General features: G+C 41.6%; 1 protein-coding gene across 1 annotated transcript in view; it reads right to left on the reverse strand.

Annotated features, from left to right (window-relative positions):
* Positions 1–25135, reverse strand: part of GHR (growth hormone receptor) — a 191698-nt gene that overhangs the window by 62498 nt on the left and 104065 nt on the right. The gene's annotated exons all lie outside the window — the stretch shown is intronic.

Here is a 25135-nt window from a genome sequence, read left to right on the forward strand (position 1 = left end):
TATGCAAGATATATTTGACAGTGCATCGAAATTTCAACAATTAAAAAAAAAAAGTTGGGTGATAAATGTGTGTTCCTGCTTATTTCAATTCCTGAACAATTTGATTCCAAGCACATATAGTATAACGGGACAAATTCATTTTGGAATTTAAATAATTCCCTTAAACAATTTAACTTTCCCTTCAGATTTTAAAGCCTTAAAATGCTGATCATTGCACAGGGCAACAGAAGTGCACAAGCTACCTCAGAGTTGGGTGCATTTCAGGTACGGCACTTACATGAGTCTCAGCCACCATGGAAAACAGCAGATTTATGCACTTCTATTTTTTGCAGCTCTAGTGCACAGTGGGAAAAAATGGCACATGGCCAAGAAGAAAGTGAATATGCTAAACCTCAGGCCAAGCTTCATGACTAGTCAATATTAAACAACAGCCATTGCCAGTATCAGACAGACCCAATTAATTTATTCCAGCTCTAAAGGCCCAATTGAGGGAGAGGCTGGGCACTGCTAACAAGGTGCAGAGCACTTTCAGCTCCCACTAGTATATGTCTATACAGTACTGCAATCATGGTGTGTGACTGCAGCTCAGGTAGACATACTTGAGCTAGCTCTGGTATGAGAGCAGAGAAGCTACAGCAGTACCACTGGACATTCCTGCCATCCCCTGCCACATTTACTACACACCTTTGAACTTCTGCAACAATTAAAGCGGGGTACTACAGAGAAAGCGCCTCCTGCACTACATAACCCTGATTCATCCCAAGAGCAAGCCCATCCTTTGCACTGACTGATCTTGGGGTCCCATGAAAAATAGTATGTGAGGACAAAATTAAGATGATCATAATGCATATGCACAAGGGAGCTGAATTAAGATTCCATAGGCAACCTTAATTCTGGCATTTCCTAACTTTTGAGTGCTTGAGTATGTGACCTTAATAATGTTGTTTTAATGAAGTTTTGCATGTGTAATTGTCTAGGTTTTTAAAAAAGCAAACTAAGACTAGAAATTCCATTTAAGGGATCATATTGACATTCACATGTTTCACCAGCAGGGGTGGAACCTTCAGATGCACAGACAGACCTCTTCCACTTGAGCCAATGAAGTAATTCTGTATCACCCAGCACGAGAGGGGGATGGAATACTTTGCCAGTGAGTTCCACAGATATTTATTGACAGCAGAGGATTGGTTCCATTCCAGCTGCAAAGGGGCACATGCTCTAGTGGGCACAGACTTTTTTTGCCTGTTCCCCGCACAGCTTAACCTCTTCTGCCCTGTCCTCTCCAACCTTTCCCTGTTCCAGTCCTGCTTCTTCCCTACCCCTGGAGCCAGCCAGTCCTCCTCACCTACGCAGTCCCAGACTCTACTCCTGAGGCTTTTCAGCCCCGTCACAGTCATCTTGTCTGGATAGTCCCTGTTCCCTCTTCCTGGCTCCTTGTTCAATCAGTCTCTTTGCTCCCCAGATGTAGTCTCCTTCCCTGAGCTACTTACCCCAATCTTAGTCCTCCTCTTCCTGGCTCTTTGTCCTAGTCTCTTTGCCTAGCCAATTACAGTTCTTCCTCCACATCCCAGCTTATTGTCAGATCTGTCTTTCCTCTCTCCCCACCCTCTTCCATATTCCCCATTGGCTCCTAGTCCACTCTCTTGCCCTCCTCCAGCTCTTTGCTCAATCTCAGTGTCCCTCCCCACACCCAGCCAACTGGCTCCCAGCTCTCCCTCCATTTCCCTCACTAGTGCCCAGCCCCAGTCTCCCCATCCTGACTCCCAGCTCCAGTTTCCTTGCCCAGCCAGCCCCAGCACCACTCTCCTTGTCTCAGTCTATTCTTTTCTCCCCTCTTGTCCAGCTCTGGTCCCCTCTGTATTTGAATCAGATGGATTCCTCCACTAGACATACTGGGAGCCATGGCGAGGAAGGGGGAACTGACAGCACCGCTCCAGCCCTTTGACTGTTTTAGTGTCAGGCCCCATTCCAGCCCAGGGCATCTGGTAGTAGCCACTACAGGGAAGTCTGACTTTGTCGCTGTAGCACAGGGCTAGAGCACGCTCAGTCATGCTGTGGGGATGGTTCATGTGTAACCCACGCCTACTTGGTGTGGTACTCTGTCCCCCTTTAGTGGCAGCAGCTAGACCAGCTAGACATTCATGAGGCTGCTACAGGCTTGGCTAAACGAAATGTGTCTTTTAGCTCATCCAGTAGAGACTCACGTATTAAGCCCCAGACGTCCCAGGTTTGATCCTGGCTGATGACATGACAACTAGGGTCTGTTGGCATTGCACATGCGTGCCTGGTCAGCACTAGGCACAATGAGGGGCTTGAGCATGCTCAGTAAGGAAGGAACCTCTGGAGATTTTAGCTACTAAAATGGCAAAGAATATGTGCAAATTGCCATTTTTCAAAGGCTTATAATATAGCCAAATTCAGGTGAATTTTCACAAAGCGGCACACCACTGACACAAAGGCCACCTTCCTGGCAAATTTCAAGTCTCTGCACCAAAGCCTGGGGGCAGTAGAGTTTTTCACGGAAAGTCTCCAGAATGGGCACAACACTGCATTTTTCAGAAAATGCTGAACTGTTTAAGCAAAAGTTTCTCTATCTCTCTTACATTTACACACACACACACACTCCTGCCTGAGACAGACACTCAGCATAGAAAACTGCAGCTCAAACACTTAAAGTTTGGCAAAGTTATAAGCTACTGAAAACAGGCCTTATGATGGGATGTGTCGGTAACCTTAATGATAGGCACTGCTACCTATAATCATTCTATTATTGATGGATACTGCGCAATCTGTATAGAGCTATAAGCAGTAGTAGTGTAGGAATTATACCACAATAACAGTAAAATTCTCTTCTCCTGTCCACATATAGCCTATTTTGCAGAGAATTTCTATCGTCCATGGGAGTTCCAGATATGCAACAGTAGGTAACATGCCATGGTGCATTAAAAAGGAGAATTTTGTCATGATTAGAAAAAGCCTTAACTCAAGAGATGAAAGAGATTACTGAGCATCCTCATAAAGAGAGAGAAAATGCCACATCATTATGTAAGATATACTTTCTAAACCCAGAAGATGTTTTACTTTGGTACATCACTATTGAAACCTAGAAATCAAGTTTTAAAGCTCGACTGGCCAATCCTACAAGAACATACCAACATACTGACAGTGAATTGAGCATTGTTCATCTACTTTTTTGATCAATCTCGGTGATTCATTAGTCTGTCAGCAAGCAATAAATTTGGATGACAGTAACAAATACAAAATGCAAGGTAGTTTATTTTCCACAATACAATGACAAAAATTAAGGTTCACAGTACGATTAACCACACTTGAAGGATAATGCCATGGGGAGCTTTCTCCATCCTAAGACAAAGATAAAGTACAGTGTTCCCAGTATAAAGAGTGACATTTTTGTTATTGATAAGTCAGTTACTGGAAATTTGATGGCTGCTCAGTGGCCTATGTAAACAAGTTGATTAACTCAGTCCAGTTCCTAATACAAAGCTGAGCACATCATAAAAACTACAACTGCAATCGACAGTGAAAGCAACTGCTCTCAGCTAAGCAGAAACCCTGATTTGTAGGGATAAGTTATAGGAGTGATAGGCCAAATTTTATTTTCCACCCCAGTTTTAAAGACAGGATATGATGTGCAGTGATGTTAAGTGATTTGCCCACAGGACATAAGAACTAGAGCCAATAACTGTACCCACATCTCCTGGTTACGAAACTTATGCCTTAACCATAAGATCAACCTTCCTCACGTTAATTGCATTTAAGTTAAATATTGAATAAACTTTTTCTTGTAATATTATTTTTGATCAAATCCAGTCATTGGCAAAAAAAAATTCGTGGCTTATAAAACATACCGGAGATCTTAGTGCTTTAAAAATACATATTGTATCCAAATTTTTGTAATGGAATGTTCAGAGACCTTTCAACATAATTTAATAGATTTATTGACTATTGTAAAGATAAACTGCTTTTATTTGATATTAAACGTTCTGTCCCATCCCTGGTGAGCGAAAGGGATACCTTTGAGAGACCAGTGAAGCAAATTACTAGCCAAAAAGTTGCACATATATGCTTCCATAGACACTATTAACCTAAGTCAGACTTCTGTCTGAAATATTTTTATAGTATTGTTAAAAAGTAATCACTGAAGAATATCACTATAAGAGACTGCAGAAAAAAATGTTTCTCTCTGTTCCGCAGGCTCCAGTTTATTTGACATATTTGACAGCACTTCCTATTAAGCCAATTCCATTGCATTCCTTTGTATAGTCAGACAATTTTCCCATTGCTTGTTTCACACAGCAACATGGTGGAGGAGGGAGGAAAAAACCCCTTTATTTCTCAAAAATAGGAAAATATGATTGTAAAACCATAAAAATTGTTTGGGGGACTCAGGGGTAGGTGTAAATATTTGAAACTATTTGAAACACATTATTGAAAATTAACTATATCATGGTTTTCCTTTAACTTAAATGCAGCTCTCATATGTTTGGATAGGTGGTTACACATCTGAACTAAAGAAAGGATTCAGAAAGAAGCATCTCCTTACAGAGTTCAATTTGTAGGACTTGTAGAGAACTTCCCCTCTTAACAATCGCCCCTTTGCCTCTCCAGCTGTACAGAACAAATGTTGAACTTTCCTAACATCTCCCAGCTTAGACTTCACATATTCCCTTCCTGTCTGGCAGTGTGCATTCTGGTATGTTTTAAAAACGTCCCCTTGACACATGCTTGTGCACGTAGGGCTGCATCTGCTACTAATTAGCAATGGATACTGTAGCCTGGTTTTTAAATGCAGCCTTTCAACAGATAAAAACTAGCCTGCCACTTAGAAATGTAAATGGAATGCATCTTTATTTATTTTTTAAAAGATACATTTGTTGGTGTGCATGCACAGAGAACTCTTTGAATCCTGTAAAGGGCACCAGTTCATCTGCACAAACATTCCCAGTATTTTTAGTATTCCCAAAGTGATTTCTGTTGCTTCTCTGCAAATTGCAAGTCAGACAGACATCAGTCCTGAAAGCAATACACACCCATCATGGACCTTTTCTAGTCACAGCAGTTAGATTTGAATCTAGGTTGGTACTGAATAACAGTATACCTTGAGCAGCAGTAGGGGGAAAAAAAAGTATTTGCAATACTTTTATATGTGTGCATGCGCATGCGTGCATATACATGCACACTTCAGAGATCTGATTTTAAAAGGTACTGAGCATTTGCAACTTTTCTTTAGAATTACATAGGGCATGAGAGCTGAGGACTTCTGAAAATTAGGCTAGTTCTTTTTAGGTTTATAATTTTTGGCCACATACTTGACACACACAAATGCATGTTATAGCTGTATAAAAACTGCACACAACCACTGCTGTAATTTGGCTTCAGTGGTACAGAAATGTGCTCATGGGTTGCTTAGGCAGATATGTAATGGAGGGAGGGATATGCACCTTTAATTTATTATATAAGGGTTTCCCTGCGGGATTCAGGGGTGATTGAGAGACAGTAGCACAATGGTGCTTGTGTTCTATCCCTCCCATGGAGAGACTTCACATTTGTTTTCTCTCTTTGGTTGTTTTTCATGAAGCACGGCAGAATTAGCCCCGGGAAGATGGGGGAAGGAGTGAAATTATATGCTTGTTTTTTTCCCCAACCCATTTTGTGCATCTGGAAGAGCTGAGGGGAAAAGATTTAATTGCTGGATATTTGAGGGATTTGTAAGTACCCACCAACTCAAAGAGGGAGCTTTTCTTCAGGGAAGCACAGCAGGGATACAACACCCGCTAAGACAGGGGTTCTTAGGACAAATTTTTTGGTGGCCTCATACTGTGGCCACCAACTTTTGCTGGTGGCCACTTTCACAATTTTTCCTGAAGTACTTAATTAGCTTTAGGAAAAACAAATATGCACATAGACATGTCCAAATCATTGTAATTTATTTACTGCTAGCTAGAAAGTCTGCTGTGAAGTGATATTAACCAACATACAAGTATCATTTTTCACAGCAGACTTACTCAGTCCTGCCAAGCCTGGGGACAAATTAAGCCCTGGATGGAAGGGTGGGGGAGGCAGCCGGGGACTAGAGTCTGAAGCCCCACAGCTGGAGGCTGGGGCCTGCTGCCACACAGCCGGAAGACAGGGCTGAAGCCCAAAGCCTGATCCCCACCACCCTGGGAAGGTGGGGAATTTACTTGCTGCCAGCTCCTCCAGCATTGTGCCCCAGGTGTTGGCCCAACCCCTGTTGGCAGCCCCAGCAACCAACACCAAGGAAGTACATCCAGGAGCAACATGGAGGGGCTGCTACTTTGCCCTTCCTTCTCTCCCAATCAGAGCCCAGGAAGCCGTGGACACAAGAAAAGCCCCTGGTGGCCACATTTGAGAAACGCTGCTCTAAGATGTTACAGCTAGATGAAGATTCTGAGTTCAATCCTTGAGGGGGCCATTTAGGGATCCGGGGCAAAAATCTGCCTGGGGATTGGCCCTGCTTTGAGGAGGGGGTTGAACTAGATGATCTCCTGAGGTCCCTTCCAACACTGATAGTCTATGATTCTATATACTAGTGAGAGCTTAGAAAGACACTCAGAGAAAAAGCTTAGTAATACCAATACCAGTATCATGCTCTTGGAGCCAAATCTTGATCTCACTGAAGTCCATAGAAGTTTGTCACTGCCTTCAACTGAACCAAGATTTGGCAAAAAGGGACGCATTTGGGATGGCTTCCCACAACTCAGTGGAATGAAGACATTTCTACGAAAAACAAAAAAAACCTCCACATTTTCCAACAGCTTCAAGGCATTTAGCAACCGAATTCTATTGTCTTTAACTGGAGTTCAGTAGCTAAATATACAGGATTGGGAAACAAATCCAAAGTTGAGACAGTGGGTGCTTGTCACCTCAGCACAATCCCCAATGCCACCTATTCTGGCAATGTTTCGGGGCTGGAATTTCAAGAATGTTTTGAAGGAGGGGTATGAGAAAGGAAGGGGGCTTGAAGCCACCTGTCCTTTAAAGATTCATTTGACCAAAGAAGTCCTGGCCTCTTTAACAACCTTAGCTGCCAAAATATGTTCTTGCCAGAAAATCCTTTCCACATAGGCACTTTTGAAACTCTGTCTTTTGACAGAGCAAGAACATACCAGAATATAATGGAACAACAATTTCAGTGCCTAACATAGTCAAAGATTATAACTACCCTAGTGCAGAAAACAGATACCAAATCAGAGTGTCAACAAACATGCACACAACAAATAGCTGCCATACAACCCAATGTTAATTTAAAAGGCTTTTCAGACATTTCAGTCCAAAGAAAGCTGCAGGCATGAAATATTTGGCACCAGTAAAAGATCTGTATTAAGAGTCAGAGCATATACATTCTGGAATTGGTAATTCACTAAGCATCCTTCTGCAGACTCCACAGCAATATTCCACAAGGCCATTTACTTCAAATTGTGTAGCAAATCTATAGTATCTGCTGTGTTCAGTCAGTTTCTATTTTAATTTACAGAATTGATTTAGATGTATGGACACAAGTGACACTTTCTGATTTGCTGTACATCTAGCCATAGCTATAGCAGTCAGCAAATGTTCAGGTTTAAATAAATTTCCTTGTGTTTTCATGTAGAATTTCCAGTTCATTACATAATAAAAAAAAGTCCCTCCAGACTGGGAATTCCAAAGTGATTACTGCACTTTTTGGTGCTTAAAATAACTTATAGCTAGGACCAGTCCTCGGTCATCTGGGACTTCAAATGAAAAAACTTTCCAGAAAGCAGAGTTCTCCTATCCTAGCTATCTACTGCTTGTGATTCCTGCATGCCTTGCAAGTTTGCATGAAAACAGACCTAGCTATCCACGACAAGTAGTGGAAAGGTATAGGCATTTCCACACTCAGGTGTGGCTCACATACCCTGTGGCCTTGGCTACACTGGCGCTTTACAGCACTGCAGCTTTCTCGCTCAGGGGTGTGAAAAAACACACCCCTGAGCGCAGCAAGTTACAGCACTGCAAAGCACCAGTGTAAACAGTGCCCCAGCGCTGCGCTGCAAGCTAATCCCCACGGGGAGGTGGAGTACGTGCGGTGCTGGGAGAGCTCTCTCCCAGCGCTGGCGCCACGACCACACTCGCACTTCAAAGCGCTGCTGTGGGAGCGCTCCCACAGCAGCGCTTTGGAGTTTCGAGTATAGCCAAGCCCTGTGGGTCTACAAGGAAGGTGGATTGTCAGATTATGGGTTTTGCTGAGAGAAGCACCACAAAAAAATAGTGGCTGTTGCCTCTGACCAGGCAGCAGTGCAAGCCAATATGATTTTACCAAGATCTAGAGGTACAGAACTTCTTTCGAGCACATGAAAGAATACTGCCATCTCCAGATCTGTTTGTGGCTTTCCACTTAGATGGCGAACAAAAATGTCAGCTATAGTGGGTGTTTGTGATATGAAAACCTGTTCTCTGCAACAGAACTGAGGCAGTCACACTTGTTTCACATTGGCCCGATACAATATATTTTCCTAAGTATCTTCCATAGCAGAATTCTGATACTACCTAAAAGTGAGCTTCTGGAGAACAATAAATATTCTTTATGGACTATTTAATATTAGAGAGAGTTTAAAAAGAGGATTCAATTGAACTGAACTGTATTTGGAGAGCAAGAGTAATAAGGATTTGCCATGGAATCTCTGCCATTTCAGCAGGGATGATGACTGAGCACATTGATGGATGACCAAACCTGCAAAATACCTGAGATTCATCACAACTGTTCTTCTCACTGCACCTACTTGCATCAAGTGCTTGTGTAACCCACACGTCTCCTCGGTGTGGTGTTCTGTCCCATCTAGTGGCACAGAGACCACAGGAGAGCAAGAGTAATGAGTTTGCTCTACAGCCTCAGCTAACAGCCATACAGATTTTGGCTCATGCAGTTAGAGACTCATGCGCTAAGCTCCAGAGGGCCCAGGTTCAATTCTACCCAATGATGACCAGGATCTGTCGGTGTTACATTTGCCTCCATTAAAAGTTATGCAGTAAATACATAGGAGTTTGTCCTTGATACTTTTCAGAGTTAAATTATATCCCTCAATTTTCAGAACCCACCTCTGTATGGCACCTTGACTTGCACTATGTGCACTTCAAACTCACCCCCTTGATCTGGGCCCAGAAGACATGTTCCTTTGGAAAAAGAAGATGTTGCCCCGTATAACAATTTAATTAAAAATAACTGTACAGTAGGGCTAGGCTGACCTTTTCCTTCTCCAATCAGGTTTAATTATAGATGCGCCCCCCCCCCAATAATGTACTCATATACTTCTCAAGTTAAATAGAATAAATTTGTTTTCTATGTGATCATTTTAAAGAGGACTATGAAATCAAGGCAGATAAAAATACTCCTTTATTGATTCACTTACATCAGTTGACGGTTATTGGTATATACTACACAAGTGACATTCAACCTTGAAACTGCACAAATCCACTTATTTAAGTAGGGCAGGGATCCTTGAGCTCAGTGACATGGAGTTCATAGACTCAGGACTGGAGTAGCTTCTAGGCTTGTATAAATAGAATTTTTTTAAAGGATTTCAAAAGCACCATTTCCCCAAAGGGAATCAATCCAGATACCAAGAAGCAAGATGCATTTTCCGAAACGACTCGATTACTAACATTCGTAAGCATGCGAAAACTAAACTAAAAGACACTTCTGCCTTTTTCTTTGCCTTTCAACTGCTCATTCTTCTGTTTTTTATTCTCCCATCCCCCCTCTACTGACGAGCCTCATTTTCTGTGTGGGAACTAATGATACAAACTCTCTCTCTTCTTTGGGAAACAAACTATTATCTCTCTCTCATACACACACAGAGACATTTGTCCCCATCCGGTGGTAGAAAGTTATTTTTTTTCAAATATTCTTAAAACTGCCCCACACAGAAGTCTAATTTTTATATCCTAGCTAGAAGGATCCATTTAGAACACACTTCTGTAAATTCATAGTTACTAAATGGCACAGACTAGACATTCTCTCTCTATACTTTGGACGTTTATTTTGCCTTTCGAACAGCCATCCTTTCTGCTATGTCTGTAAAAGCAATTTCGGCTTTCAATAAGGACAATTTTCAAAAAATCACAAATTATACTTCATAAATAAATTAAGTTGTCTAGACATGATGTGCCAGGAGCTTTTGATCCCAATAAATAGGGATATAAAGATTTGCATGCGCTGTGAACACAAGTGAAAAGCCTCATTTCATGTTTAATTGCAGTCAGTGGGCATCTGAAACAAGGGGTGAACAAAAGCCAGACAGAAGCTGCCGACAAACGATGCTTCTCAGCATGAACGTAGCTCCCGTGTTATCAGCACAACATGTTAGTATTTCCAAATCAATGCTTTAGGAGGAACGATTATTAAACTACTAATTATACATAAAGACATCTGAGGGTTTGATAATATAACTGTGTAGTGTTTAAAATATTGCAAATAATGCACTGGTGAAAAATTGTTCCTCGAAGCGTTATTTAATTGTGATCTACAGCTGCTGTTCATGTTTAAAAACTGGAAGATTTAGGTTCTATGCCCAACCTTGCCACAGATTTCCTTCATGACTGGTGGCAAGTCACTGAATTTCCTCTGTATGGTTTGGTTAGCTGTAAAACAAAGATAATACTTATGACATAAAAAGGGTCCTTTGAACTTTAATTCAGTTAATGTTTGTAAAAATAAATACTGTCTAAAGTTTTTAAAGAAGGTAAATAAGTATTAATTTTTACCTATACACATTATTTCCATATATAAGATCCATGGAATATGAAGGCAAATTAAATATTCATTTAAGAGCCTTGAATGGAACATGAATTATAAAGAATTTCATTATTGCTGAGTAACTATTTTTAGTTTTACACTGTAAGGTATATAAAATTGCACAGGTATCTTGTCTTATTATTTAGCATTGAGACTCGATCCTGCTTCTTAATACTACATATTATCTCATGTTAACAGATCATAATGTTCATGCTGCTGCTATTACTGAGGCGCAATCGATTTCTCAGGGATCGATATATCGCGTCTCATCTAGACGCGATATATCGATCCCCGAATGAGCTCCTGTCGACTCCGGAACTCCACCAACACGAATAGCGGTAGTGGAGTCGACAGGGGGAGCCTCGGACGTCGATCCCGTGCCGTAAGGACGGTAGATAACTCGATCTAAGATACTTTGACTTCAGCTATGTTATTCACATAGCTGAAGTTGCGTATCTTAGATCGATCCCCTCCCCTAGTGTAGACCAGCCCTGAGGTTGTACTGTGGGCCACTGGAAATTATTTTAAAGTTGTTGATCTCATTAAAAGTATGTTGAGTGTAAATACATTCATTTTCAAAACATGTAAAAAGAGTTTCAGAGAGAGCTATTTTTCTAAATGTTAGGATGTTAAATTGAACAACTTTTGTCTGCAACATAAATTAATTATGATTAGAATTAACCTGAATGTAGCTGCTGAGCTGCACTTTAAAGCAAAGGCTGAAAAATTATTCTAGTAACTGCCATTGTTGTCTATCTAAAAAACAAATAGTGAGACAGTTTAGATTTAGGAAGTGACTATTTTCCAATTACAGCTTTCATGGAAGATGTTATACAATTAATTATTTTATATAACAGCATCTTCTATACAAATTGTATTCTCTCCCCACATGCCTCAAAAAGCCAACAATAAATGACCCACCAAATCCACAGTTAACCCCCCTAAACTGTAAGACTTTAGATCTAATAAATTATACTCAATTCTCCAGCATCAGTGAATTGCCAAGACCATTGTATTCCTCTGGAATCATGAAGATCACAAAACCCATGAGGCGGCACCGGTGGGTACATACTACCCACTGTACTGTGGCTACAGTGTTATTTATCCTTGTACTAGCTCAATTAGAGGTAGTGTGAGTATGTGTATGCAAGCAGGAGAAACACATCCGAGCTCAAAGTGTAGATGTGACTTGTGCCAGTATTTGGTGGGAGTGTAAGGGGACTGAGTATCTAGAAGAATTCCCTCTCTCTTTACAGAATAGTTGGAAGCACCAAACATCTCCTTCAGTGCATGCTCTTCAGTTACAGATGGCGTGTAGAACTATAGTAACTCCTCGCTTAATGTTGTAGGTATGTTCCTGAAAAATGCGACTTTAAGCGAAATAATGTTAAGCAAATCTAATTTCCCCATAAGAATTAACGTAAATAGGGGGGTTAGGTTCCAGGGAAATTTTTTTCACCAAAGACTATATAATATATATGTTGTGATGGGGCAAGGCCAGATGGCTACAGTAAAGTACTGAGGAACAGGTATGTTAGCCCCAGGCTAAACAAATCCATAGTACCATGGTAACCAAATGGCAGTTGCTCCAGGTTAATCAAGGCACCTGGGGCCAATTAAGATCTTTCTAGAAGGCAGTGGAGATAGCTACTTTAATTAGAACACCTGCAGCCAATCAAGGCAGGCTAATCAGGGCACCTGGGTTTAAAAAGGAGCTTGCTCCAGTCAGGGAGGGAGGAGCCAGAGGGGAAGGAGCCTGTGTGAGAAGCTGGGAGCAAGAGGGCAAGGAGCTGAGAGTATACTGCTGGAGGATTGAGGAGGACAAGCACTATCAGACACCAGGAGGATGGTCCTGTGGTGAGGATAAAGAAGGTGTTTGGAGGAGGCCATGGGGAAGTAGCCCAGGGAGTTGTAGCTGTCATGCAGCTGTTACAGGAGGCACTATAGACAGCTGCAATCCACAGGGCCCTGGGCTGGAACCCAGAGTAGAGGTGGGGGCCTGGGTTCCCCTCAAACCTCACAACTCCTGATAAAACACAGCAGAGGAGAAGATCACTGAGATGAGCAAATCCGCCAGTAAGCGCAGGACCCACCAAGGTAAAGGAGGAACTTTGTCACAATATATACACAATATAAGTTTTAAACAAACAATTTAATACTGTACACAGCAATGATGATTGTGAAGTTTGGTTGAGGTGGTGGAGTCAGAGGGTGGGATATTTCCCAGGGAATACCTTACTGTTAAATGATGAACTAGAACTTGGCTGAGCCCTCAAGTGTTAACACATTGTTGTTAATGTAGCCTCATACTCTACAAGGCAGCGTGAATGGAGTGAGGAGACACAGCATGGCAGACAGAGACACACACCCTGTGTGTGTGTGTGTGAGAGAGACAGACACACACACACACACACAGACACGCATTGCCCCTTTAAGTATGCTGAACCACTCTAAGTAGATTGCCTTTTTAAGTAGACCAGGAAGTTAAGACAGCAACTGCTGTCAGCACACTCCCTCCATCCTGAGCCTGTTGTGTCCTCCCCTCCCCGCTCTATGGAGATGGGGTAAGTGGAGGGGAGGGGGACATGCTGACATTAGCACCCCCTCTCCCCCAAATTAGCAGGAGGCTCCCGCAAGCTGCTCCAAGACAGCGGGCAGGAGCAGCACATGGCAGTGGGGGGAGGGACAGCTGAACTGCCAGCAATTGATAGCCTGCTGGGCGGCTGTTGCACAGGGAACTTAGGGGAGTGGGGAGCTGATGGGGGGCTGCTGGTCCACCCTGAGGATCTGGTCCATCGAGTCTGACAGATAAAAAAATTGTGATGCATAATAATTAACCATATTAGAGAAGGCTATTCCATCCCACTTTGTAGGCTCATACAGAACTTTAGAACTCACATGGCCTTTTATGTTTACATAGGAGTTTTGATAGTTTTGTGTCATGTCACAGATACCACAGGGATTTACTGAAACAAAAACAACTTCAGAAGGACATTCATTCAAGGCTACCCTACCAAGTCAAGAAATTTCATATTTGTTCCATTCCTCCAAGTATTCTGTTACTTTATTCCACATTGGAAGGAAGTGTGCCTGAAAAAAATTTGTTTCTCCACAATATTTATTCCTAAATTTCCTCTACCCTTTGAATTTATGTAGCTTGTTTAGACCCTTTTGAGACTATTTCCTAAAATTTTTTGATTCCTCATAGTTCATTTTGAAGCCTGATACCTCCCTAACTCCAAAAATCAGATTGTATAATTTTTTATGAGGTGTCTCGCTCCAGCAAATATAACAAGACATCTTCAGCATACCAAGTTCTTTTGGGTTCAAATCCCCTTGGCTAATTTCTCACCTTTATTGCAAATGGCTCCATTGCCAGAACAAGCAGGAGGGATAACACACAACCCTGCCTTGTACCTGAGAAATGAAAAAGGTGGGGAATCAAGGACCGGAACCAAAGCAGATGCTCATGGCCAATATGCCCCTATAAAACTAATTTCAAAGACCAAACCTTACCAAAACCTGTCTGAGGTACTTCCACTCCAGTTGGTCGAAGGACTTCTCAGCATCCAAAGAACCCTTTAGTTCACACCAGTGGCATTCACACAGGGCAGTTTGATCACACCACTTTGATGGGCTCTGCAATTCACACTCCTGTAGTCTGCACTGCAGCATAGCGTAGACAAGTCCCAAGTTACTGTCTACTGCCTTAACCACAGAACTCTTTCCTTTCTTGCTGGCAGTACAGAAAAAAGGTCAAGTGTTGATTTGGCATGGAGCCGGAACTACCCTGTAGGAAGGGAAGATGATCACACAAGAATAGGGTTGAAGCATTTGGCAGGGAGCGGGGAGGGGTGCCCATGCTACACCAGGGATAAAAAGGAATTCTACTTCCAGGACTGCACCTTTAAACAAGCAAATTTCTTTAGAGACCCTGTGCCACCGCCCGCCCCCCATATCCTTGTGTCAAATGGTTAGAAATTGAAAAAATCTGCTCAGATTTTGTTTTAATGCCAGACAGATTTAGTATACTGTGTTTCACTACACTTTGCGAACCAACTACAGTAAACATCTAGAGTAGCAAATTATTGTCACTGGTTATAAAAGCCAACAGAACGTGTTTGAACTTTAAACAACAAAGGGAAACAAGTTGTGTTCAAAGGACTTTTAAACTGTCTTCCTTTGCACATAGACAGTTTAAAAAAGCTCCAGCACAGGGCAACTTTAGGTCTAAGTTAAATATGGTGAAAGCTCACAGTATTTATTCAGAAAAAAAAATGTAGCAAAATCCAAGCTATTATTTTGCACTCACTTTAAATGCAGAGATTTTGTTTTTGAAAGCACTTTCAAGTGCCTTTTAAAAATATTGTTTATCTCAATGGAGATGTCTATTTTGTTATAGATTTTTGTGCATGTTTCAAAAGGTGGGTGGAATGATTAAAATAGGGCCATCTAAAATATATACTTGTATAGAATCAACTATCCTATATACCAAGTATTATACACCGTAAAAGAAAACACTTCACATCACGCACATAATTACATCACCACTAAGTGTCAGGTATTATCAGAAAACTCCAGTTATGCCCAGGGTTCTACAGTCACGATTAAAATTATACCACATGTATGAACACTATTCTGTAACTACTATATAATTTTAAACAGTTGATATAATTTAAATACATAGCACTCGAGAAATAAAATAAAATAATGTAAGTTCTAAGTTGTCCACATTGTATTTATCATATAAATTTAAGGTAATGTTATCAATATATGTAACACAGGGTAAATGGGTTATCTTTGCAAAGGGAACATTAACTTTCTTCATTTCTTGATCTGTATTTAAATTTGTAGCATTAATATTTTACTGATAAATTAAAAAAACTAAGGGGCCACTGTCAACTTGATTTTTTTAAAAAGGTCAATTTAAAACAAATTGAATTTTCTGACTACACTGTATTTAAATATGGTCTTTTATTTAAAGTCCTCTAAAAAGAATAAAAACACTTTTGTAAAGGGGTTTTCTGCTCATGTCTTTCCAGTTATTCAATTTCTCTCTTGATAAGTTATGATACAGGGAATCAGTGAAACTGGGTAACATGCAGTGTGTTGACAAAAGCACACAGAAAAAAAAATTAAAATGTGTTTGTTACCTTATTTCAGCTTTAGTACTATAAGGTGTTACTTGTCCGTTTAAAATTCTGAACCTTTTTATGGACAAGATTTTTCTAGGCGATGTTGCCCCTTTATTTCTTTAAGTGAGGGGGCAGGAGTGTGGGAGTTAGGCACCTAGTGGGATTTTCAAAAGTACCTTTCTCCATCTTTAGGCACCTAAGTACCTTTAAAAACTGGCCTTATGTTACTACATCAATCACACCCCACAGAATGTTTGCTAAGGAAACCTATATCCAAAACTTGACCTCTTCCTTCCCCCATCTCATTAAACAAGGGACACATCAGTCACTCATTTAGAGGAAGAGGTGCAAGTTTTTTCCCTTCCATTATTCTGGATGTTACATCAACATGCAGCACGTCCTCCCATAGGTGGTGTTTTGAGCAACAGATTTGACAGAGGGTACAACTCCTTTTTTTAAAGCTACCCAGGATATATATAAGGAAGTTGCAGTTTAGACCAATGTTTTGAACAATGGACTAAAAGCCAGGCACTGTGTTCTAATATTGGTGTTGTCACTGGCTCGCAAGAGGTGCTAAACTGACAACCTTGACTATTGATGTTCTTTGACTAAACCAATTCCCCGTACAGCAAAGGCAGTAATAATGCAGCCTTCTCCATAATATTCCACCAATGTGCTTCAGACTTGATTTGCGAAGACTGTGTGTAGAGCAATGGTTCTCAAACTTTTAGTACTGGCAACCCCTTTCAGCCAATAAGCGGTCGCGTGTGACTGCCCCCCCCTTATAAATTAAATGTTTTTTATATTTAACACTATTTTAAATGCTAAACTTATAACTCTATTGTTTTAAATGAAATTACCTTTTCTCACCACTTTCAAATTAGGACTAAAAGACATTTTTATCGAATTATTATAAGCAGAAAAGTTCTCTCTTTGACTAGTTATTGTTTAATACTGGGAGAGGGGCATGAAGAAACTTTGTCAATATCACTTTTCACTGCAGACTTAGTGCCCCATTGCCACTTTTATTTCTGTGCTGCTGCTGGTGGCAGGCACTACCCTTCAGAGCTGGGCAGCCGGAGTGTGATGGCTGCTGGCTGGGCGTCCAGCTCTGAAGGCAGCACCACCAGCAGCAGCAGCGCAGAATTAAGGGTGGCAATGCCATATCACACTATCCTTACTTCTGCGTCATGTTTGACCTTTGTGCTGGGAGGGGTGGCTATGAGGTATGTTTTAGGCAAATTTTGGTGGGTCTATATCCCCCACATATCCCCCCCAATACTGCCCCTGTCTGGGTCTCTGACTGTTAAATTATAAATTACTTTTTTTGGTGATCTCTGTGTTCTGATTGGTCTGTGGTTTAATGCAGCTCTTCAGCTGCTGAACAATGAAGCCCTCTAATGTTGTCCCAGTCCCATCTTTTTAGTGTAAAGACAAAAAACCTGCACACGAAACTATAATCTCCAGAGTCCAATTTCCTTAAAGTGGTGATAATATAAATATCTTGTGTTTAGGAACAATGATCACTGCATTATATGTTTACAGTACTCTTTGAAGTAAATACACTACATTAGGATGGAAAGGTGTGTGTAATTTTCTATAAGGCTAGATTTAAATTATATATTTTATAGCAGTTGCTCTCTGTTTCATGCACGTACTCATGACCCCCAGTTTGAGAACTACTTGTCTCGACTGATGACAGAGTGCTTAGATTTCTACAAGTCCTCAGCTTCCTCTGCTGAGAATTTAACAAAGGTGATAGTTTCAGGAATGTGAAGTTGATGGATTCAGGTAAACTGGTTTCATACAGTTATTGAAAAGCTTTCAAATGGTTATGATTTTTAGCCCTTTACTACTATAAGGGTAGATTCTAATTGATGAAAGACTATGTATCCTATTACCATTCCCTTAAGTCATCATTAGGACTGTAAGTTTGGTCACAGTGGTAAAAACGTCACTTATACACTCAGTGATTCTGTTTGTATATGACTTTTCTTTGTCTCCTGGATTTAAAATGGTGCTTCCCCTAGTCCAAGCAGACTAGACAGTACCCGGAGCCAGGATGCAAATAGGGGAACTAATGGAGAAGGAAGAAGAGCTAAAATTTCTGTTTACTGGCTGCCACCTTCCAGCTTGAAACCAAAAAGAGGAACACACAACGTGTCCAATGGAGGCCAGCAACAGAGAGCAGCATTCTGGGTATCCTTAACTCCTTGAACAGCCCAGTAAGAAAATTGTTAGACGTTGCTGAGGCTGCCAAGAATCTTAAAGCTGCAAGTTGTTTTTACATTTCAATTTGAATATGCCATCATGGGGGGAGACAGAAGAGATGAACGACAAATGCATATATTTGCAGAGAATGATTGAAGAATATGCCAGCTGAGGAGCTGGGCTATCAGTTATGTAACTATTTAACTTTATACAACAAATCTAATGCTGTTAACAGATGCCAGATTTATAGTTCTTTACCTAGGACTTAAATCGTCCCATCTCCACAGTATCTGAGCAACACAAAACACTTTAATGAGTTTATCCTCAAAGCACCCCAGTAAGATGGGAAATTGTTATCCCCTATTCACTGATGGGTAGCTGAGGCACAGAGATTAAATTATTTGTCAAAACACTGTGGAAACTCTGTGGCAGACCCAGGAATTGCACCCTTATCTCTCAACTCCAGACCAGTGCCTTAACTGCAAAACCATCAGCCCTTTCTGGACATTAAGGCCATGGCTACACTAGAGAGTTGCAGAGCTGGTGAGGGGGTTACAGCGCTGCAACTTAGGATGTGGCCACACTTGCAAAGCACGGCCAGCGCTGCAACTCCCTGGTTGCAGCGCTGGCTGTACACCCGATTGTGCCACGGGTGTAGCGATTCCAGCGCTGGTGATCCAGCGCTGGTCAGCAAGTGTGGACCCCACCAGCGCTTTTATTGACCTCCGGGGTATAAGGAGGTATCCCAGAATTCCTGTCCACAACAAACCGGAAGAAAGGGGGAGCTCAGAGTTCAGCCAAACTGCTTATTTAAAAAACAAACACAGCTCCTGTTTGCTGAGCGAGCGGAGGCAGGCAGGGGAATTACTTTGGAATGTTCACAGCTGTTTGCTTGAAGAGAGAAACAGCACGCTCACATGGCAGAGGGGGAAGTCCATGTTGAGCAGATGCTTATCTGGTCTGACGGCTATTTAGGAGTGCATAATTTGCATTTAGTGAATGAGGGAGGGGTGGGGGAAGGGGTCAGAACTTTTAAAATGATTGAAGGTAGGCACTGTGTGTCTTCCAGTCCTTAGGACTTGCAAGGCAGGGAGCTGAGAACAGTGTCAGGTCCAAAAATCCACTCTCTCTGTCTCCCCCCACGCTCCCTGTCACATTCCACCCCAACCCCCCTCTTTTGAAAAGCATGTTGCAGCCACTTGAATGCTGGGATAGCTGCCCACAATGCACCACTCCCAACAGCGCTGCAAATGTGGCCACACTGCAGCGCTGGCCCTACACAGCTGTATGAACACAGCTGTAACTACCAGCGCTGCAGAACTGTAAGTGTAGCCATGGCCTTAGTTGTCTTGTTTACCACAAGACAAGTATAGTATAGTCAGTGGCTGTGCAAGCTTTCCACTCCACCTACCAATATGCTCAACTCCATTCAAGTCTCTCAAAGCACTGTGTCCCAATCAGTCCTTGGTCTTTTTGCTGAGACTACGACTAAGAATGTCAGTGTCAACTGTTACATGGACACACATGCTCTCTAGGAAACAGACAGACCAGACTGGCAGACTTACTTCACACCGGCCAGGGAGCAGCCACCACATATATTAACAAGATACATCAAAAATTACTTATATCTTGAGGCTGAGCTAAATTGCTCTTAGGGACTGTGGGCCAAATGAGGCTAGATGGAATTCAGTGCATTCAAGTCCTCCCAAACACATCTCCTATGCTAGTGCTGCAAGAAAGCTGGAATTCCTGTACCAGTCTGAAGAGATGGAGGACTTTCCACTCCCTAGGCACCCCTTGAGCACTGTCTTGATACACACCAAGCAACAGTAAGGAGAAAGTTGTTTTTCCTGTAAGTTGGTCTACAAATGTGTATCTTTTTAAAAAACATTCTCTATTTAAAAGTCTCACACAGCCTGCCACTAATAACTAGGAAATGCTTGGGTGCTTTAGGCCTACATCACAAGATGTCATTATGTACTATCATTATTATAACAGAGGAGATGGATCCAATGTTCTTCTGAAGACAAGCTGTCTGAAAAATTGGTCTAGTATTTCATGAACTATAATTGACTGCATAATAGGATTTTACTGAACTGGTCAGATACAAATATGCTATCTTTTTAAATCCATGAGCTTACTCCATGGAGGTAGAAAAGATCAATGCAGTAATCTCGTTTTGTGTTTAGTTCTCATGTCTCTATTTAACAATGGACTGGGAGCCAGGTCTCTTCAGTTCTATTCCCTATCCATCAGAGGAACCACCTTGGACAAAATGCTACTGAGCTCAGTTTAAGAGTCTGTGCTTATTTACACACCTCCCAGGATCATTGTAAGACCTGATTCATCTTCACAAACCATTTTGAGGTCCTCATATGTAAAACCTATAGAGCTGCAAAGTATTATATGTATGCTTCCCGAGGGAATATAAGGGAATGTACTGAAATTAGCTGGTGACATTTTCTCTGTAACGCTGCTTTCTGTTGATGGACTTTGTTGTTGGGGACACTGGTTTGTTGTTGTTCTTGCTTTCAAGTGGGGATGTGGCAGCCAATCAAGTGAAATTTTAGCTTCTCTATTCATTCTGCAGTTTGTAGGTGATCTGCCTTTGTGTACAAATTTCTTATTTCTACAGCCCAGAAAAACACTAGCTTTGGCTTTCTTCAGGCTCTCAAAGACTAAAAAGGAGTTATTGTTTGTTTTTAAATGAAAAGCACAGCACAGAAGAATCAGATACATTTTTTTCTACCACAATGTTACTCTCAATGAGAGATAATTTAAGATAAATTCTTGCTAGTTTGCCACTATGCATTGGATAAAACTCCACAGTTGACAAGAAAAATGCCACTATCTCTCCAGATAGACAAGGTGGGTGAGGTAATAGCATTTATTGGACCAATTTCTGTTGGGGAAAGAGACAATCTTTCAAGCTACACAGAGTTGCTCTTCAGGTTCTTATGGCACCTATCAATTGCAGTATTTGATTGCTACCCAGCTTGTTTACCAGATCACTTAGCTACTACTTAAAAATAGGTAATTGGCCACATTATAGTTCTCAAGCACAGCAGCCATGTTAAATTAATACTTTTGCTAGCAGTTGAGTACTTTTTTTCTTAACAATTTTGGACTTCCATCTATTTGCTGGGATTTGTGTGTGTGTGTTTTACAGACCCATCTCTGAAAGTGCTCATCTTCATTACTTTTAAGGAGAACCTATAGATAAGTACAGTGTATTTCCATAATAACCTGTGCTGAAGAACAATGCAAATCATTTAGCTTCTCTGCAAACTCATACCCTTTGATCATCTGTTAGGCCATGTCTACACTACTGGCTAAATCGGCACTGCTGCAATCAATGCAGTGGTGCCAATTTAGTGGGTCTGGTGAAGACATGCTAAGTTGATGGGAGAGCACTCTCCCATCGATGTCTGTACTCCACCTCCCCGAGAAGTGCAAGTTACGTCGACAGGAGAGTGCTTTCTCATCATCGACATAGATTGGTGTAGACACTGTTTTATGTCGACTTGAGTTATGTAACTTACGTAACTGAACTAGCCTTAGATCAACTTATAGTGTCAGTGTAGGCCAGCCCTTAGAGTGCACACTCACCACCAGAGTGCATCAGGGCACAACAGCGTAGGGGTCTGCATCTCCACACCCCTCCTGGGCACAATTCAGCCCTCTGGCTGAGGAGCTGCTAGTTCAGATCCCTTTCAGGATAACAAAAGCTCAAACTAATGTCCAAAGTCTCTCAACAAATCAGCCCTTCCTTGGGGCTCTGTCTTCAATCTCTTTTCTCAGCTACTCTGTAATCTCCTCACCAGCTCTGGTACTGAGAACTGGACCATCATATTGAGTCTTTCAGGTGCTTGTTCTCCCTGCTCCTTGTGGTTTCTTCCTTCAGACTGAACTCTCTCCCTTTTATGAAGCCCAGGTGTCCATTAAGTTATAACCTCATGACTTTCAGGCCAGCCTCTCCAGTTAAGAGGAAACTAATTAGAGATGGCCCAGGTGCAATGCATGTAACTAATTGGCCATTAACCACTGACACATTCCAGGGTATAATCCAAACCAGTGGGGGGCTGCGTCATTCCTGCCCTCTAATTTGGGGTGCTTTGCAATGCCTTGTTGGTGTAGCTTCCAACCTGGGCTGCTCGCAACCAGCCACCAGCATGCAGGCCACTCCCAGATGTGTTTGTGTAACTGCAGCCTGCCAGTCAGTCACACCGTAGCTTTCACCAGCTGTGGTTATACCAACACACGGTCCTGGACTTTTCCCCCAGAAATGTTTGTCCTGCCCTGTTCAGATCTCTCCCAGACAGTTCAGAAATATTAAGTTTTATTCCTTTAAGTGAATACTGTACAACAGCTTACCACGATCAATGAAGTTACCCAGACACTAACAAACCTACCATACCAGATGAAACAATAAAATAAGTTTAACTAAAAAGAGATTTTAAGTGAGTACAAGTAATGAACAATAGAAGTCAGAAATGGTTTCAAGAAAAAGATAAAATGCTTTCTAGAGCCAATATTAAACTATATTAGAGTCGAGCAAAATTTTTCATAACATGCTTGAGGAGAGATTATTGACCAAACTCTTCAGGCCAGGACTCCACATGAGTTTAATTGATATTTCCTTTTTCTTCTTAGGTGCAGAGAATGTGATAGGAAGGGTAGGCGGAAAGTGGGAGGAAGGGGAGGGAGACAGACAATGCTTTGGGATGTTTGCCCCTCCTTTTTATAGTTGCAGATTCCCTCCTGAAAAATATTTCCAGCTCAGAACCAGGAGACAAAGAATTTATGTGGAAAGATTTTCCCTGCTGTGTTTTCCCCTCACCTGTTTGAGCTTCCTTCATTTTCCCTTTCAAACTGATGACTTTATTTATTGTTTAAATGCAAATTAAGGCAAGCACCCATTCCTTTGTTCATACAGACCAGTTTGCCAACTTATCATTATCATACAGGAGAATCTTATAACTTCATATATGATATTGACACACATTTCATCAGGCTATTACTGATCAGCAAGTTAGGAGTTTTGAAATGACACCTCATAAGGCACACCATGTACAAAGATTACAGTAGTCCATAGGGTGTGAATATAAGAGTGTCTTCCATCACACACCTTTCCAGCCTGTGATGGGGTTTCGCCACACCACATCACTCCCATTTCATTTTGCTGGTCTTGTGGAATTACAGACTCAACTATAAGCTCCCTCAGAAGGGGTGATACATATCTATCCATCTACCTCACAGAAGGTTGCAAGGATGAGCCAATTACTGCTTTCCTTTGCCCACTAGCATCACTGCAGTCTTTCCTGGATTCAGCTTCAGCCAGCTGCTCTTCATCCATCCTTGGCTAATCTCAGCCAAGCCCTCAGGTAGCTGAGGGGTGGTATTCTCTGCATCTCATGTGAAGTGACATAGGGTCAGCATGTCATTTGCATGTTGCTAGCATTTAGTCCATTCTGTTCCACAATCTCTCCTGCTGGCTTATAGATGCTGAGCAGGATGGGGAGAGTGATGGAAGCTGGTGGAACTCCAGTGGTGAGGGTTCTGGAGAAGCATGTGTCCCTACACACTTCTCTGCAGCCTGAGAGGAATGAGCAAAGCCATCTCGCAGTGTGATCCTGTAGTGCACGGGTAGGCAACCTATGGCATGTGTGCTGATTTTCAGAGGCACTCACACTGCCTGGGTCCTGGCCACTGGTCTGGGGGACTCTGCAATTTAATTTAATTTTAAATGAAGCTTCTTAAACATTTTAAAAACCTTATTTACGTTACACAACACTAGTTTAGTTATATATTATAGACTTATAGAAAGATCTTCAAAAATGTTAAAATGTATTACTGGCACCGAAACCTTAAATTAGAGTGAATAAATGAAGACTCGGCACACCACTTCCAAAAGGTTGCCGACCCCTGTGGTGCCTCTGAGACAGGACAGCAGGATTTCATGGGCAACCAAATCAAATGCCACCAGCACACTCTCTGCTCCATATCCTGTCCTGAAGCCTAACTAGAAGAACTTCATGATAAGGAAAGTATCTCTGAGGGGATGGGTGTGACCTTTCTAAATTAGCTTGCTCAGGAATGGGAGGTTGGATACTGGGTGCCAAATGGCAAAGTAGGCTGCATCAAGTGATGGTTTAAATGCTGGCTGGATAATGGCATGCTTTGGAGGGGAGAGGGAGATTTCCCTCCTATAAGGAGATATTGACTCTTCCCATTAGCAGGGGGTTCTAGAAGTTCTTGGCTCTTTTTTACTAGCTATGAAAGCCATGAGTCATGTTCCAGATGGCTACTTGGTTTTCCTGATGAATTTTTAGGACTGCCTGTTGTGCAAACGGGCTTGATTAAGAAAGGGAAGAGATTATCAGAAAGGGAGTTACCAAGCTCACAAACAATGCATTACTCCTGTGATCCTGAAAGGTTCCCCCAACATATAGGTGATTTTCCCTGAGAAGTGGGCTGACTTTTCTTCACAGCAGGAAGTGCTGGGCTCTGGAGTTGAGCACAGGCTTCTCTGGTGAACAAAAAGATTCACAGCTGGAATAGATGAGGCAATTACCTACAATGCCAACTTAGCTGCATGTGCATGCTCATTACAGGCTGCCTCAATTGTAGTTCAGAGGATGAGTGAGTTAACAATTAAATGAACTTGGCTGAAAATGTAGGTCACCTGTAGATGCCAGCAAATTTTCACTATTACTCTAGGTCATATACTTAATTTATGTTGTGCAAGAATATTTTACTTTGCTTTTTTAATATAAATGGCTTTCCTAAAACTCTAGCACAGGGGTCGGCAACCTTTCAGAAGTTGTGTGCCGAGTCTTCATTTATTCACTCTAATTTAAGGTTTCACATGCCAGTCATACATTTTAAGAAGGTCTCTTTCTATAAGTTTATAATATATAACGAAACTATTGTATGTAAAGTAAATAAGGTTTTTAAAATGTTTATGCTTCATTTAAAATTAAATTAAAATGCA

Source organism: Gopherus evgoodei, chromosome 6 (genome assembly GCF_007399415.2).
Source record: "Gopherus evgoodei ecotype Sinaloan lineage chromosome 6, rGopEvg1_v1.p, whole genome shotgun sequence".
Taxonomy (NCBI): Eukaryota; Metazoa; Chordata; order Testudines; family Testudinidae; genus Gopherus; species Gopherus evgoodei.